This window comes from Ovis aries, chromosome 6 (genome assembly GCF_016772045.2).
Source record: "Ovis aries strain OAR_USU_Benz2616 breed Rambouillet chromosome 6, ARS-UI_Ramb_v3.0, whole genome shotgun sequence".
NCBI lineage: Eukaryota > Metazoa > Chordata > Mammalia > Artiodactyla > Bovidae > Ovis > Ovis aries.
The window spans coordinates 26,900,464-26,911,668 of NC_056059.1; positions in this window are offsets into that span (position 1 = coordinate 26,900,464).

Below are 11,205 nucleotides of genomic sequence, written 5' to 3' on the forward strand. Positions count from 1 at the left end.
AGCTCAGAGCCATTCTGCATTCCTCTCTCTTACCCAATCTATATATAATTGACTTTCAATTTTTTTTTTCATTTTGCTTTAGACTGTCTCCAGATTCTGATTCTTCTACCTTTGTAGTGCCATGATCTTAATGTAGGCTTTTATTTTCTATTATCTGAAGTACTGCACCAGTCACCTAATGAACTCTGAGCCACTAATTTCTACCTATTTCAATCTGTACAATGTCATTGAGGGCTGTCTTCCAAACCACTGGTGTATGAATACCTTGCTACTTATAATTTTTCATTGGCTGTTTATTAACCTAGTTCAGTTCAGTACAGTTCATTTCAGTCACTCAGTCCTGTCTGACTCTTCGCGATCCCATGAATCACAGCACACCAGGCCTCCCTGTCCATCACCAACGCCCAGAGTAAACTCAGATTCATGTCCATCGAGTCAGTGATGCCATCCAGCCATCTCATCCTCTGTCGTCCCCTTCTCCTCCTTCCCCCAATCCCTCCCAGCATCAAAGTCTTTTCCAATGAGTCAACTCTTCGCATGAGGTGGCCAAAGTACTGGAGCTTCAGCTTTAGCATCATTCCTTCCAAAGAAATCTCAGGGTTGATCTCCTTCAGAATGGACCAGTTGGATCTCCTTGCAGTCCAAGGGACTCTCAAGAGTCTTCTCCAACACCACAGTTCAAAAGCATTAATTCTTCAGTGCTCAGCTTTCTTCACAGTCCAACTCTCACATCCATACGTGACTACTGGGAAAACCATAGCCTTGACTAGACGGACCTTAGTCGACAAAGTAATGTCTCTGCTTTTTAATATGCTGTCTATTTTGGTCATAACTTTTCTTCCAAGGAGTAAGCGTCTTTTAATTTCATGGCTGAAATCACCATCTGCAGTGATTTTGGAGACCAAAAAAATAAAGTCTGACACTGTTTCTACTGTTTCCCCCTCTATTTCCCATGAAGTGATGGGACCAGTTGCCATGATCTTCGTTTTCTGAATCTTGAGCTTTAAGCTAACTTTTTCACTCTGCTCTTTCACTTTCATCAAGAGGCTTTTTAGCTCCTCTTCACTTTCTGCCATAAGGGTGGTATCATCTGCATATCTGAGGTTATTGATATTTCTCCCAGCAATCTTGATTCCAGTTTGTGCTTCTTCCAGTCCAGCATTTCTTATGATGTACTCTGCATATAAGTTCAATAAGCAGGGTGACAATATACAGCCTTGACGTACTCCTTTTCCTATTTGGAACCAGTCTGTTGTTCCATGTCCAGTTCTAACTGTTCCTGACCTGCATATAGATTTCTCAAGAGGCAGGTCAGGTGGTCTGGTATTCCCATCTCTCTCCTAACCTAAAAAATAGCCTTATATCACTTAAAGAGTGGTCCTCAAGGAGAGTAATACTGCTCCCTAGGGATATTTGCAAACTTGTGAGCACATTTTTGATTGTCATGAGGATTGGTAGTACTACTGACCTTCACTGGGCAGGGACCAGGGAGGCTAGATGTTCTCCAATGTATAAACTGTATTCCTTAATAAAAATTTTCATATTTGTCACATCTTTTAAACATCCCCCAAGAAATTCATGTAAGTGGGAAATTTGTATAAGCATTTAAACAGATGTTTTATAGGTATGGAAGCACTGTGTAAATTCAGGGAAGTATCAGTTTTGATCAAAACTTTACTGAAGTTGTTTGCCATTTTTGAGACTCATAACACTAATGGTGGATGCTGCTTGGGGTATCTGAGTTTTCAGACACTTCTTCATTTGTGGCTATCACCTTTATGATGAGCCTATATATAGATATAAGCATCTGACTACTTCATGGTTTCCAGTGAAGTTGTACCCAAGCATTGACATATTGAAATATGTGTTATTTTATTTTGTTACTTTTATTTCTTTTATATATAACATTAAATATCATATGGATTTTTAAACCATGTGTCAGTCAGTTTTATCATCCTTGAATTTCATTTGAGAAGAATAACAAGGACAAGGACATCCGTTGGATCATAGAAAAAGCCAGAGGCTTCTAGAAAAACATCCACTTCTGCTTTATTAACTATTTCAAAGCCTTTGACTGTGTGGATCACAACAAACTGTGGAAAATTCTTAAAGAGATGGGAATGCCAGCCCATCTGACCTGCCTCCTGAGAAATCTGCATGCAAGTGAAGAAGCAAGTTAGAACCGGACACGGAACAACAGACTGGTTGCACATTGGGAAAGGAGTATGTCAAGTATGTCACCCTGCTTATTTAACCTATATGCAGATACATCATGCGAAATGCCAGACTGAATGAAGCACAAGCTGGAATCAAGATTGCCGGGAGAAATATCAATAACCTCAGATACGCAGATGATACCACCCTTATGACAGAAAGCGAAGAGGAACTGAAGAAACTCTTGATGAAAGTTAAAGAAGAGAGTGAAAAAATTGGCTTAAAGCTCAACATTCAGAAAACGAAGATCATGGCATCTGGTCCCATCACTTCATGGCAAATAGATGGGGAAACAATGACAGACTTTATTTTCTTGGGCTCCAAAATCGCCACAGATGGTGACTGCAGCCATGAAATTAAAAGACACTTACTCCTTGGAAGGAAAGTTATGACCAACTAGGCAACATATTAAAAAGCAGAGACATTATTTTGTCGACAAAGGTCCATCTAGTCAAAGCTATGGTTTTTCCAGTAGTCATGTATGGATTTGAGAGTTGGACCATAAATAAGTTGAGCACTGAAGAATTGATGCTTTTGAACTGTGGTGTTGGAGAAGACTCTTGAGAGTCCCCTGGACTACAAGGAGATCAAACCAGTCAATCCTAAAGGAAATCAGTTGTGAGTGTTCATTGGAAGGACTGATGCTGAAGCTGAAGTTCCAACGCTTTGGCCACCTAAAGCGAAGAACTGACTCACTGGAGAAGACCCTGATGCTAGGAAAGATTGAAGGCTGGAGGAGAAGGAGACAACAGAGGATGAGATGGTTGGATGGCATCCTTGACTCGATGGACATGAATTTGAGTAAGCTCTGGGAGTTGGTGATGGATAGGGAAGCCTGGCTTGCTGCAGTCCATGGGGTCACAAAGAGTTGGATACAACTGAGCAACTGAACTGAACAAGGATGAATATTCATCATGAGGATTATTTGGCTTAAAACTACATATGAAGATGATATATCAGGTGTATTAAAAGTATATTCAGATGATCAAAGAAAAGGAAATTTCCTTATTTTTCTCTAGGGCTGATCTGTTAAGTTCTTATTTACACTATAGTAGATAAAAGAAAGTGAAAAATTTAATCTAAACCTGTAAATGTAATCCAGTAAAATAATTTTAAACATCCACTTGGATGACTGTATAGTTTCTTATAGGATGCTCAGCATGTCTCAGATTTCTTCTCCTTTCACTATTACTCTCTGAGTCTCTGAAATGTGAAGAGAGGGTGGTAAAGCATCTTGTGGTGCTGAGGAGAGGATCCTTGCTCTATGTCTATGGGCTCATCCTGCCTGTTGATTTAAATGCCATCTATATGCTGCAGGTGATCTGTTGACTGACCTTCCATCTCCAGTCCTGAATTGTGCTGCTCTGGAATCATATTTCCATCTCCCAACTTGACATTTCCACTTGGATGCCTAACTGGCATCTCAAACTCACCATTGCCAAATCAAGACTCTTGATTCCACCTCTCCCCAAATTCACTCCTCTCCTACCAAACTTTCCCATGTCAGTAATGGCTACTGTACCCCAATTGCTCAAACCAACAGTCCCTATTCCTCTTTTGCCTCACATTTCAATCCAAACCATCAGCAAGACCTATTAACTGTACTTTTAAATATGTACTGTTTCTGCTGTTATAACTCAGTTTCTCTAGCCTCCCTGTTTTGTCCCTTATAGTCAGTCCTTCACACAGCATCCTGAATTGTCTTTCTAATGGGTAAACCAGATTATGTCACTTCCCTTCATGGCTTCCCACTGGAATCAGAATAAAATCCAAGCTCTCTACCAAAGACTATAAGGGCCTACCTATGTCTTCTCCTTCTGCTTCCCTCTCTGACCTCCTCTCTTGCCACTGTCCTCCTCATTCACAGCCCTATAGCCTACTTTAGACCTTCCCCCAGATCTGCATGTATGGCCTCCTCACAATTCACAGCTCAAGTCAAATAGCACTTCCTCAGAAAGGTTTGTCTGTCTTGTTCATTTCTGTTTCCTCATATCAAAACATCTAGCTACTCAAAAAAACAGGTTAGTTAGATGGCTGGCTTATTTCTGCTATGATAAGTCTGGGTGAGTATTCACCATGGACTAGTGAGCACCGAGGTGCAACTTTGGGGGTGGAATGGTGGCATCCAGTACTGCAGCCTGGTCATTTGCGCAGGGCCTTTGGGTACTCTCACAGTATTCTTTCTGTGATTCCAGGCTATGCTGGTCTACTGGCACTCTCAGCACTTTCAGACTTCCTCTATAAAGTTCAGGAACTTCTGGGGACATGGCAGGACATGTATAGGCCATGAGCAGCCAGGAGATGTGCCTCAAGTTTTATGTGGCCATTATATACCCCTACTTACACATTCCCATGCCATGTTGGACATTATACTGAGTGAAAGGTAGGGCTCTCCCAGGCTAGGGGCCTCCCCAACACTGCTTCTGATGAGTCCCTAGGTCCAAAGTCCTTGGTCTTAATAATTTCTGTTTCAATATTTCTGAATGCCATTTTGTCACATGAAGTCCATGAAAAGATGCTCAACATTGCTAATAATTACAGAAATGCAAATCAAAACCAGAATGAGGTATCATCTCACACCAGCTAGAACAGCCATCATCAAAATGTCTATGAAAAATAAATGATGGACAGGATATGGAAAAAGGGAATGCTCCTACATTGTTGGTGGGAATGTAAATTGGTATAGCCACCATGGAGAACAGTATGAAGGTTCCTTAAAAAACTAAAAATAGAGCTACCATATTACCTAGAAATTCCACTCCTGGGCATGTATCTGGAAAAAATGTGGTTTGAAAAGATACATGTTAGTTCAGTTCAGTCACTCAGTCATGTCTGACTCTGCGACCCCAAGATACATGTACCCCAGTGTTTATTGCAGCACTCTTTACAATAGCTAAAACAGGGAAGCAACCTAAATGTCCATTGTCAGAGGAACGGATGAAGATGTGGAACATGCACACAGGGAAACATTGCTCAGCCGTAAGGGAATGAAATAATGCCATCTGCAGCATCATGGACGGATCTAGAAATTTTCATACTAAGTGAAGTAAGTCAGACAGAAAAAGACAAATATACGAATATCACTTGCGTGTGGAATCTAAAAAAAAAAGATAAAAATGAACTTATTGACAAAACAGGAACAGACTCACAGTCTTTGAAAACCAACTTACGGTTACCAAAGGAGAAACGTGGGGTAAATTAGGAATTGGGGGTTAACATATACACACTACTATATATAAAATAGATGATCAACAAGGACCTACTGTAGAGCACAGGGAACGCTATTCAATATTCTGTAGTAATCTGTACGGGAAAAAAGTCTGAAAAAGAACGGATATATGTGTCGGTATAACTGAATAACTTGGTTATATACCTGAAACTAATATAACATTGTAGATCAACTACACTCCGCTATCAAATAAAAAATTTTTTAGGAAAATAATTATAAACAAACAAACAGATAAATGCCCTTCTCTCTCTCATGTCCCACCTTCACCTGCAGTCCCTTTGCTGTCTCAAAGCAGAAACCCGGAGGAAAGAGGAGAGAGACATCTTCCAGGCGTCACTCTTCTTATTTCTTGTCTTTTGAGATAATGCACAAGACTGAAAGGAGAAGCTGCTTCCAGTTTAACCTTTCTGCCTCTGTTGGCTCGCCTTACACAAACTGTATGGCCTGGCTTTTGAAATATTAAGAGGGGAGATTGAGGAATTTATAATAAAGTCCTTTTCTCCCTCTTATAAAACCTGGCTCTCTCAATTACTGTCTTCCTAAAAAAGTTAAGAAAGCCTGCTTTGAGACCTACAGCTAATCAAAGGCTATTTTATTTTATGGTATTTCCCCTACCATGGCATGGTAAATATCATGGCTTGACTTTGGAAGTGCAAGAACACAAAGGAACATGCTTGTATGGGGACATTACAATTGAGTGATTTTTTCTAAAATGTTATCCCTAGTACACATAGCCTGTTCCCAATTTGCTTTATCATCTTGTCCTCATTTCCTGCTATGCTCCATCTGCTACACAAACCTGGTTCTTTAGACACCATAAATTTCTTATCATTTTCTGAACGCAATATACTCCATGAATTAGCACAGCTGTTTATTTTGCCTAGAACATCATTCCCTGATGCACTCTGCCTGGCAAAGTCTTTTTTATCTTTCCAGATTTAGTTCAAATGTCATCTCCCAGAGAAGTCTTCTTCGACCAACTTGTACTCCATAATGTCGAAGCAGTATCTAAACATCACACATGTAGCATGCATCACAGTAAATTGTTGTTGTTTGTTTGTTTGTTTGTTTTTACCACTAGTTTGTTCAGCACATCAGTGGCAGGGGCAGAGTTTTACACATCTCTTTACCAATGACCCTATTATTCTGGTTAAATATATTTCTTCTGTTCTTATCGGGAGAAGGCAATGGCACCCCACTCCAGTACTCTTGCCAGTCCATGGGGTCGCTAAGAGTCGGACCTGACTGAACGACTTCACTTTTCACATTCGTGCATTGGAGAAGGAAAAGGCAACCCATTCCAGTGTTCTTGCCTGGAGAATCCCAGGTACTGGGGAGCCTGGTGGGCTGCCGTCTATGGAGCCGCACAGGGTCGGACACGACTGAAGCGACTTAGCAGTTAGCAGCAGTCTGTTCTTATTTAAATTAGACAGGAGAACAAATTGAATACTTTATAGGAAAAGGTTTCCCAAGTGGCTCAGTGGTATAAAAAAATCTGCCAGCTAATGCAGGAGATATAGGAGATGAGGGTTTGAGCCCTGGGTGAGGAAGATCCCCTGAAGAAGCAAATGGCAACCCACTCCAGTATTCTTGTCTGGGAAATTCCATGGACAGAGGAGCCCTCCATGTGACCCCTCATGGGGTCACAAAGAGTTGGACATGACTGAGTGACTGAGCAAAGGTAAGAACAGGAAAAGGTTACTAAATTTCTATAGTAATACAATTTTCCCTTTAATTTGCTACATAAAAATGTAAAAGCAAGAAAGAGGAAGAACAAAGCTAGTTTAATATATCTGAAATTCTTACTTAACCCTTTTCTATTTTTTATACAAATATATGAAGGATAAATAATTCATGTTCAAAAAATTCTGCAGATTTTTGATAGCCCAAAACTTTATACAGACTTCAAAAAGAATTATAAATGAATGTTTTAAAAATCCTACCCATTCTATTCTACATTAATAAACAATCAGAGTGTTTTAGATAAAATATTCCAATCAGGTTTCAGTGAATGAATAAGCTGAACTAGAGAAAGATCAAGATAGCAACTAATTGTACATTTTAAACATCAATTAACAACACAAAACAGGTTTTTGTTTTATGAAAAGCAAGTCAGATAACAAGCTTGTGGAATTATGTCCTATCTTCTTTCCTTTATTTCCTTCCTTCATGGTGAATTAAAAGCAGGATTTGTCAACCACTAGTAGGGAAATGCAAAAGTCACCACTCAGGGGAAGGCTGTGTTCTCAAGAGGCTAAAGCAGGAGCTCAAAAACCTTGCCTTTTCTTTAATGCCTTATTCTGTTTTGTTTGATCAAAACATGTTTGCTTTAACGTACTCCCAGGTGTAGCCTTGTGGCTTTTATTTTCCTATTCCAGCTTCAGAATCAGAATGTATTGCTTCTTTACCACCTTTGCAAAACTCAACAACTGTAAAAATGCAATGTGAGTGTGTGAGTGTGAAACTCGCTCTGTTGTGTCCGACTCTGTGCGACTCCATGCACTATACAGTCCATGGAATTCTCCAGGCCAGAATATTGGAGTGGGTAGCCTTTCCCTTCTCTAGGGGAATCTTCCCAACCCGGGGATCAAACCCAGGTCTCCTGTATTGCAGGCAGATTCTTTACCAGCTGAGACACAAGGAAAGTCCTTGACGTTGGATTGTAAAAATGCAATGGTTTCTTTAAAAGATGTGAGGGCATGTCTGTGACATATTTAGATTATTAGTAGGGATGTGTGGTGGGTTCAACAGTGTTCTCCCCAAATTCCAGTCCATTCAGAACCTCAGAGTATAAGTTTATTTGAAAATAGGGTCCTTGAAGAATGTAATTAGTTAAGGATCTTGCGATAAGGTCATATTGGGTTAGACAGGGCCCTAAATCCAATCAGGTGTCTTTAGAAGAAGACGTGAAAAGGCACAGAGACACACAGAGAATGCTCTGTGAAGACAGAGGAAGAGAGTAGACTGATGCAGCTAAAGGCCAAGGGAGGCCGAGGATTGCTGGCAGCTCCCAGAGCCTGGGAGAGGCAAGGAAGAGTGTTCCCCGGAGCCTTCAGAGGGAGCATGACCCTATAGACACCTTGATTATGGGCTTCTGGCCTCCAAAACTGGGACAGAAAAAATGTCTGTTAAGTCACCAAGTTTGTGGTACTTTCATAGTAGCCCTAGGAAACTAACATACAGTGTATAATTCTTAGCTCATTCTTTATCTTAGAAAGCAGAGAGACCAGAGATTTGGTGGGGAGAAGAGTCCTTCCTTCTCTGAACTGTCCCATCACTGTTTGCAACAATATAATAATCCTCCTGCTTCTCTTCCTCCTATTGCTAACTGATCTATGGATGACTGTCCCCTGGGAAATTAAGGAGCCCTTGCAAAGAATCCATGAAGCTATACTGAATTAGATAGTAACTGAGAATGGAATAAATGGGTTTCCTCCGGTTTTGCTCAACTATTTCCAAAAATGTATAGATGCTATAGTCGCCAGCACTGTGCACAGTAGGGTGGACGGTTTAGACTGTGCACTGCACAACCCTTAGCGTAGCATTCACATCAGTGTCAATATGCAGAGGAGTCAAACTGTATGCTGTGAAACAGACGTATGCTACTGTGACTCACAGGATACAATTTCATCTAAAAGCATTATTGAGTTAATGGCAGTGGTTTGTTATTAGGTATTTCTCGCCATCATTAGATTTTTAAGTTAAAACTACTATCCTATAGGAGGCTATGACTTTCTTAAAAAAGATGTCCTTACATAAAAATATATATTTGTAAGCTTTCCTGCCCTAATAAGTAAGCCAGTTGCCTGAGAGTTTCTTTTATCTTTCTTTCTTACTTTTCATCCATGTCAGTCGTAAAGCTCTATCCATTTCTTCTTTAGAATATTTCTTAGATGCTATCTGCTTCTACATAATAACTACTTTACTTCTGGCTAGGACGGCTATAACCAGATTCCTATATCCTCCTGTTAATTTGTGACAGAATTGCAGATTAATCTTTGAGAAGATGATTTTTTATTATGTCAACCCTCTGATCAGGAAATTTCACTGACTTCCTTGACTTGTATTAATAGAATTAAATCTGAGTTTCTTAGTCTTTCATTCAAACCTCTGTTAATTTATTCTATCTGATCTCTTTTCTCACCACTTCCTATCACTGTTCTTTTTAAGTTGGTGAATTGACTTTATAATGATATTAAACAGCTGTAGTGAAATTTTGATTTCTTTCTATTGCTTTCTTCTTCTGTCTTTTGACAGTTACAACTTCAAAACAAGCTCCAGAAGAATATACATGAGGCATATAGAGGAAAAGATGTGCTCACAGTAATGTTTTTGTGTTTATTCTTAGTTTCAGAGACCCTGTTTCATAAAGGTTGTTATTGCTGTTTAGTTGCTAATGTGTACGACTTCTTTGTGATCCCAAGGCCTGTATAGCCTGCTAGGTGCCTCTGACCATGGGATTTTCCAGACAAGAATATTGGAGTGGGTTTCCATTTCCTCCTCCAGGGGATTTTCCCAGCCCAGAAACCGAACTCATGTCTCCTGCACTTGGCAGATTCTTTACCACTGAGTCCCTGGGGAAGCCCTTCATAAAGATACTTGTAAATAAAAAAACTAAATGTAATGTCTAACAATAATGTCTAAAATAATTATTCTCTGTTGAGCTGATAATATAACTATTAAGCAAGCAAGAAATTGATGAGTTTTTAGTAAAATCATCAATAATTATATTTCATCACATACAGGTTACAAGGCAGGTAGTTAAAATTACATTTTAAGAAATTTTCCATCCACATGTCAAATACATATATCTTGTTTAAGAACCTATCTTTTAATTGTCAAAAATATTTATACTTCTTATGCAATAATATTATTAAAATCTAAATAGAATTATTAATTCCTGACAAACATCATGCTAGCAAGTAAAATGGCAGTGTTTTTCTTTTACATCTTAGATAAAATAGATCTTCATATAAACAATGGTAGCAGTCCTTCTAAAACTGACTGAATATTTATTAAAGTTCCATTGCTAATATATCATATTTTATACATTAACGGTGGGGATTATCATATATGAAGTATTATTCATTGTAGACAGTAGATAGCCTCATTACTATTAAATATATGAAACTTCATATATTATTAGAGTGCCAGAAAAACATCTATTTCTGCTTTATTGACTATGCCAAAGCCTTTGACTGTGTGGATCACAACAAACTGTGGAAAATTCTTAAAGAGATGAGAATACCAGACCATCTTACCTACCTCCTGAGAAATGTGCATGCAGGTCAAGAAGCAACAGTTAGAACTGGACATGGTACAACAGACTAATTCCAAATAGGGGAAAGGAGTATGTCAAGGCTGTATATTGTCTCCCTGCTTATCTAACTTATATGCAGAGTATATCATGCGAAATGCTGGGCTGGATGAAGCACAAGCTGGATTCAAGATTGCTGGGAGAAATATCAATAACCTCAGATATGGAGATGACACCACCCTTATGGCAGAAAGCAAAGAGAAACTGAAGAGCCTCTTGATGAAAGTGAAAGAGGAGAGTGAAAAAGCTGTCTTAAATTCAACATTCAAAAAACAAAGATCATGGCATCTGGTCCTATCACTTCATGGCAAATAGATGGGGAAACAATGGAAACAGTGAGAGACTTTATTTTCTTGGGCTCCAAAATCACTGCAGATGGTGACTGCAGCCATGAAGTTAAAAGACGCTTGCTCCTTGGAAGAAAAGCTATGACCAACCTAGACAG